This window comes from Littorina saxatilis, linkage group LG14 (genome assembly GCF_037325665.1).
Source record: "Littorina saxatilis isolate snail1 linkage group LG14, US_GU_Lsax_2.0, whole genome shotgun sequence".
NCBI classification, from domain to species: domain Eukaryota; kingdom Metazoa; phylum Mollusca; class Gastropoda; order Littorinimorpha; family Littorinidae; genus Littorina; species Littorina saxatilis.
In genome coordinates, this window is record NC_090258.1 from 4,072,444 (window position 1) to 4,079,943 (window position 7,500).

Here is a 7,500-nt window from a genome sequence, read left to right on the forward strand (position 1 = left end):
GTATGAACGTTTTTAACCCGCCATTCAGGCAGCCATACGCCGCGTTCGGAGGAAGCATGTTGGATATTTATGTTTTTATTTTTTTATTTTATGCAATTTATATCGCGCACATATCTCAACCACGGATTCAAGGCGCAGGGATTTATTTATGCCGTGTGAGATGGAATTTTTTTTACACAATATATCACGCATTCACATCGGCCAGCAAACCTCAAGCCTATTGGGGCGAGCATTCACCTTTAACGGCCTATTATTCCAAGTCACACGGGTATTTGGTGGACATTTTTATCTACGCCTATACAATTTTGCCAGGAAAGACCCTTTTATGTGTTGCTATGACCCCATGGATTACTGGATCTTTTCCGCGCGTACAGGGTCTTGTGCTGTGTGTAGAGACACTAGCAGGTCTGAAAATAACAGCTTGGAGATCAGAAAAATCTCCACCCTTAACACCAAACGCCGTCGGGATTCAAACCCGCGACCTTCCGTATCGGATGCCGGCGTCTTATCCACTTGGCCACTGCGCCCGTAATCCATCAAATCTACTGTAGAATACACTTGACACAACCGGCCAGTTGCATCACTCTTTCAAAGATGGTAACAAGGTCAAGGGGTATATAAGTACACTGAATGGTGTGCGCCGCATCTCTCACACTATCAGTTGAAGCTTTAGTACTACTCGACTGCTTCACAATTCTATGTGTGTGTGTATGTGTGTGTGTGTGTGTGTGTGTGTGTGTGCGTGCGTGCGTGTATGTGTGCGTGCGTGCGTGCATGCGTGCGTGCGTGCGTGTGTGCGTGCTTGCGTGTCAACGTGTGTGTGTGTGTGTGTGTGCGTGCGTGTGTGCATGCGTGTGCGTGCGAGCTAGCTTACGTGTGTCCGAACGTGCGTGCGTGCGTGCGTGCGTGCGTGTGTGTGTTCATGAATACCAGAAATGATTATAGGTCCACAATGAACTCCTCGCGCCCCCTAATTGGCGTAGAGGCGCGTCCCCCGGGTGGTGGATGGGGGAGCCTTCTCTACTAATTTCTGAGAGAAGGTCGCATCACTCTCGATGCCGTGAACCTAATTAGGATCTTTTTCTTGTTTCTTCTCTATTTCTGCCTCCCCAAAGTCCTTTTACTTTCCTTTTCTCACCCATAAAATTCTTCACTTATTACCCTTGTTAAGTGGTTCTTGTATAGAATATAGTCAATGTTTGTAAAGATTTTAGTCAAGCAGTATGTAAGAAATGTTTAGTCCTTTGTACTGGAAACTTGCATTCTCCCAGTAAGGTCATATATTGTACTACGTTGCAAGCCCCTGGAGCAATTTTTTGATTAGTGCTTTAGTGAACAAGAAACAATTAACAAGTGGCTCTATCCCATCTCCCCCCTTTCCCCTATCCCATCTCCCCCCTTTCCCTCGTCGCGATATAACCTTCGTGGTTGAAAACGACGTTAAACACCAAATAAAGAAAAGAAACCACAATGAACTTGGTTCAACTTCTATACTCTCCTTTAAAAAAAAAAAGGTCAAGAGGTTCGAGGTGGTGCTATTCATGGATTTAGGCAAACAGCACGCTATTTCTACCCGCCGACGCTATATCTACCCGCCGCTGGTTTAGGTGTAGAACAGAACTACCCTGGTACGATCCGCTTTGAGTTAGGTGCGCAAGCTTCATCCCGTATTTTTTTTTTTAATCACATCAGCTAAAGTTTTAGTTACACCCGGTGAGAATGCCCCTAATAATTTTACCGTGAGGGCGTAAAACAACGTTTATTATTTCTCCCAATTTTTTTTCATAACTTCTTATGTCCTTGAGCGCTCAATATCACTGATTTTAATCATAACGCTCTAAATATACAGGTCCTGAATGAAATATTCTAGAAATTCCAGTGAGTAATGTGCGACGCATATCTGTCACTATTTATTGACAATTTAGAGCATCTGAACTTTTTCGGAACACAAAATGCGAAGATTTAAATTTAAAAAATGTTTAAATTTATTTTTCCCCCTGAAGGCTCTATCTATGATTGTCCTGGACGAGGAAGAACTGTACGCGGTTTTTGAGAGAAGTGTCACGTCAGTTCATACGCTTTAAACAACTACTTACCCCGGTTCGCAAGCGCACTAGTTCTGAACTTCGATCACAGAGACCGAGGAATGCGGGTAATCACTAAAGGGTAACTGCAGACTCCGGAAGCTACCCGTATTGACGACTTCGGGTGGGATTTCTACATATATATAGTAAAGACGATTTACAGGCCATTTTCAGCATGTTGCTTTTCTAGACGGGCAGAAAGGTAAGATAGTGTTGTAAATGTATAGTCCTGTACATGAGATAACCCTCTGTCGTGATAATTCGGGTTGCTTTTGCCTTAGAAACGTACAGAACGGCACTGCTTTTTGGTTGTTGTTGCTTGTTATCTTTTTTTCATTGTACACTTAGGGTCTTTATCGTGCGCATGTGGGTACACTGGCGCCTTTGGACAAATGACAGTTTGCTTAAGGTCTCCTCTGAGAATTATAGAAGTCACACGTCAAACCCGGGGTTCGAACCCTTGCCGATAGCGGGGAAGTGGGTTTAAAGCCAGTTCGCTACTGACTAAACTATATTCGCACACCAACGGGCTGTGTGGAGGATCTTTTGGTATTTTCTAATTCATGCATTTTGAAATGAGTATATGAATACAGTTTCGAGAAGAAGAAAAGGATAAACTCTACGTTGCAGCGGAAACTCAAGTAAGAATATTATGTACATTTTACGGTATTCAACAGGCCAAAGAGACAGACACACACAAAAAGACATTCAAGCAGACAGACAGACAGACATACGGACGGACAGACAGACAGACATACGGACGGACAGACAGACAGACATACGGACGGACAGACAGAGACACGGTTTTGTTGTCATATTGAACTTTTCTTTTTAACAGTCTGTTGCCAAAACATCAGTCAAAATAGTTAGCTTTAAACTGGGTGCAATAAAACAACGCATGCAATGAATAATGCTCTACATGTTGGGCGTTATTGCCGGCAATATAGACCTGGCGCATGCGCAGGTGCTACTTAGTATCTCTATCTTCAAAACGACTGTGGAAATATTGATAATCTGTTATCGGGTATACCGGGCGTGTTAGACCGTTGCCATGGAAACGGAGCAACAAACTTCAACAATCTGAGGCTAATGCAGTGATGTCGAGAACTCGCCAGGTTCAGGAAATCGGGCCAGGAAACTGAGTGGATGGGGGCTGCAGGGTGATGGGGTGATGGAAGGGAGGGGGGGGGGGGGAGTAGTTGTAAACTGTAACGTGACGTTCTATAATGTTCAACCCTGGTATTGTGGCTTTTGAGTCGTGCGGAACTACGGTATGATCAGCCTCAGATCCGATCAGATACAATATAATACGATGAGGTAAGAGAAAAAACAGAAGAGAACAGAAGATAATAAAAGATAATATAAAGTAAGAGAAGAGAAGATAAGATGAGATAAGACACTGAGGAAAGTGTCACGTAATGCCGTCCATGCTGATAAACACCCACACTGTAGCCTGACTGTATCTCAACATCACATTCCATCACTGGCCTTCTGAACTTGCATAATACGTAATTAATACACGTATATAGCAATTAAATCAACAGTTGCATAGCAGTATCAAATTTGCTCAGAGGCCGGTATTGTAATCATTTATTTACTCAGCATGGCTATAAGTAGAACTCACACACGCTCGGATGCACGCACATAGTGCCTTCGTCCACCGGTTTCTATTCAGTATGCATGAGGTCCTCTGTTCCTGGGCGTAGAAATCGTTTCTGGGCTGGACATTCATGTCACATTCATGTCACAGTTGTACTGCTTTTCAGTTCAGGACTCTCCGATACTAGGGGGGGGGGGGGGGGGGACGTAGCGCAGTTGGTAGCGCGCTGGCTTTGTAGCCAGTTGGTCGCTATCAGCGTGGGTTCGATCCCCACGTTCGGCAAGAGATTTATTTCTCGGAGTCAACTTTGTGCAGACTCTCTTCGGTGTCCGAACACCCCCGTGTGCACACATGCGCACGAAAAAGATCCCACGTTCACAGCGAAAGTCTCAGGGCTTGGAAAACACGAAGACACGCATGCATCATCTCTCGTCTCTGATTATCATGATCGTATTTTCGATACTTTGACGAGACAAAACCAATGCGGGCTTGTTCGAATCAAAGTATCACACCATATCTTCAGCGTATTACCAATACCTGTCCCAATATAGACCAGTTGGTCTAAGAGGACGTTAAACCCCAATAGTCAGTCAGTCAGTCTCCGATACTTCAAATTAAGGAACAAGCAACGTGTCGCTGACGTTAACGTCGTGTTTTTGATCGCGTCAGTATTAAGGTCATGGTTTGAATGTGAGCACAAAAAGGCGGAGCTCGGTCAAACGTGAGGTGATCTCGATGGTAATCAGCCTTGACTGTGTGAGTGAGAAACTGGGTACACTTGTCTTACCTTCGTGGCTTCTATACTGAGCGGGTGTTTGTGGAGGTTACCCATATTTTTGTACTTTTAAGTCAACCCAGAAAATATCCCAGCGCCACCCAGGAAGAGAGAGAGAGAGAGAGAGAGAGAGAGAGAGAGAGGGGGGGGGGAGAGGGAGAGAGAGACACAGAGAGAGAGAGTGAGAGAGAGACAGAGAGAGACAGAGAGAGAGAGGAAGAGAGACAGACAGACAGAGAGAGAGCGAGAGCGAGACTGAGAGAGAGAGATAGACCTGAGTGACAGAGATCATACAGAGAGACAGCCGCGGAGAGAGAGAGAGAGAGAGAGAGAGAGAGAGAGAGAGAGAGAGAGAGAGAGAGAGACATAAAGAAAGAGAGACTGGAGAGCCGGAGAGAGAGAGAGAGAGAGAGAGAGAGAGAGAGAGAGTGTCACGTGTGTGTGTGTGTGTGTGTGTGTGATGTGTGTGTGTTGACGGTAAGGGGAAAAAAATCAAAACAAAAACAACCACACACACGTATAACCGATAACCCCAAGAAGGCAGAGCTAGCTATATATCATATCTGATCTGACAGAAAACTCGAGATAAACACACCAGAGAGAACCCACCGCCATTTCACAGCTTCCCGAAGACCGCGGCTAAGGCTATACAAATGTACCCATAAGCTAAGTTAACGGCACATCTGGAGTGCATGTGCCCTAGACCAGAGCATTGATCGTTTCGCCCGGTGTGTGGTGCAATGACAATGTTTACCTTCTGTAGTAGTGTAGCAGTAGTAGTAATGATCACGTGGCTACAGTGTTTAAAGGGGCTGTCCAACACAAGAAAAAGAACATTCTCGTGAGAGTTGATTTGCTGCGGCCATAGTATCGTACCACAGTTGCCAGTGCACAGCCTAAGTTAAGATAATTATGTAAAACGTTTGTCCGGGCTCTTTCAATTCTTAAAGACACGTCAATTTATTCTCATGTAAAGTATGATGTGTACCAAGTCAATGTGTCCAGGGTTTTGCACGGGATGAGAGCATCCCCGGCTTCCACTTGGACACATACCAACAATTTTGAATCTGGCTTCTGTCTGTGTTGAACTTCAGTCATTTCTTCGATTGACACGGGTGTCATTCACGACACTGAATCAGTAGAAACACTCCTACGCCGTTATGCAAGCAGTCAGACTGTTAATGGTTTGGCATATATATACCCAAGTGGCCCGAAGGGTGCTCTGATTCCAATTAATGACAAATGATGCTGATTACACAAACATAGACGTCTCTTTGTGACCCTCTCTTCCAAAATGAAATCCTTGACGTCAAAAGCAAAACAAAGTTCGAGAAGACGTCAGTAGGAGAAACATAGCGTCAAGTAAAAATATTGTCAATTATTCTGCATATCTTCCCGCGATGAACAGACGAGCATGCAGTTTGTCTCAGTTACTTTGTCACGTCACCAGTAGAAAACCACATTTACAGTCACCGCTAGGCTTTGCATGTATCAGTATCGTATCTCATTAAAACCCTTGGCGAATAAAACAAGTCGCGTAAGGCGAAAATACAACATTTAGTCAAGTAGCTGTCGAACTCACAGAATGAAACTGAACGCAATGCAATTTTTCAGCAAGACCGTAGGCTATACTCGTAGCATCGTCAGTCCACCGCACATGCTCATGGCAAAGGCAGTGAAATTGACAAGAAGAGCGGTTTTGTAGTTGCGCTGAGAAGGATAGCACGCTTTTCTGTACCTCTCTTCGTTTTAACTTTCTGAGCGTGTTTTTAATCCAAACATATCATATCTATTCCGACAAGGAATCAGATGAAAGTGTTTTTAAATTGATTTCAAAAATTTAATTTTGATAATAATTTTTATATTTTTAATTTTCAGAGCTTGTTTTTAATCCAAATATAACATATTTATATGTTTTTGGAATCAGAAAATGATGGAGAATAAGATAAACGTAAATTTGGATCGTTTTATAAAACAAATATTTTTTTTACATTTTTCAGATTTTTAATGACCAAAGTCATCAATTAATTTTTAAGCCACCACGCTGAAATGCAATACCGAAGTCCGGGCTTCGTCGAAGACTACTTGACCAAAATTTCAACCAATTTGGTTGAAAAATGAGAGCGTGACAGTGCCGCCTCAACTTTCACGAAAAGCCGGATATGACGTCATCAAAGACATTTATCAAAAAAATGAAAAAAACGTCTCGGGATATCATATCCAGGAACTCTCATGTCAAATTTCATAAAGATCGGTCCAGTAGTTTAGTCTGAATCGCTCTACACACACACACACACACACACGCACAGACACACACACATACACCACACCCTCGTCTCGATTCCCCCCTTTACGTTAAAACATTTAGTCAAAACTTGACTAAATGTAACAAGTCGCGTAAGGCGAAAATACAATATTTAGTCAAGTAGCTGTCGAACTCACAGAATGAAACTGAACGCAATGCCATTTTTCAGCAAGACCGTATACTCGTAGCATCGTCAGTCCACCGCTCATGGCAAAGGCAGTGAAATTGACAAGAAGAGCGGGGTAGCAGTTGCGCTAAGAAGGATAGCACGCTTTTCTGTACCTCTCTTTGTTTTAACTTTCTGAGCGTGTTTTTAATCCAAACATATCATATCTATATGTTTTTGGAATCAGGAACCGACAAGGAATAAGATGAAAGTGTTTTTAAATTGATTTGGACAATTTAATTTTGATAATAATTTTTATATATTTAATTTTCAGAGCTTGTTTTTAATCCGAATATAACATATTTATATGTTTTTGGAATCAGCAAATGATGGAGAATAAGATAAAGGTAAATTTGGATCGTTTTATACATTTTTACTTTTTTTTACAATTTTCAGATTTTTAATGACCAAAGTCATTAATTAATTTTTAAGCCACCAAGCTGAAATGCAATACCGAAGTCCGGGCTTCGTCGAAGATTACTTGACCAAAATTTCAACCAATTTGGTTGAAAAATGAGGGCGTGACAGTGCCGCCTCAACTTTCACGAAAAGCCGGATATGACGTCATCA

At 42.8% G+C, this 7,500-nt stretch overlaps 1 protein-coding gene across 1 annotated transcript in view; it reads left to right on the top strand.

The window, feature by feature from the left end:
* Nucleotides 1-7,500, top strand: part of LOC138946930 (endoplasmic reticulum membrane sensor NFE2L1-like) — a 71,942-nt gene that overhangs the window by 15,470 nt on the left and 48,972 nt on the right. The window lies entirely within an intron of this gene.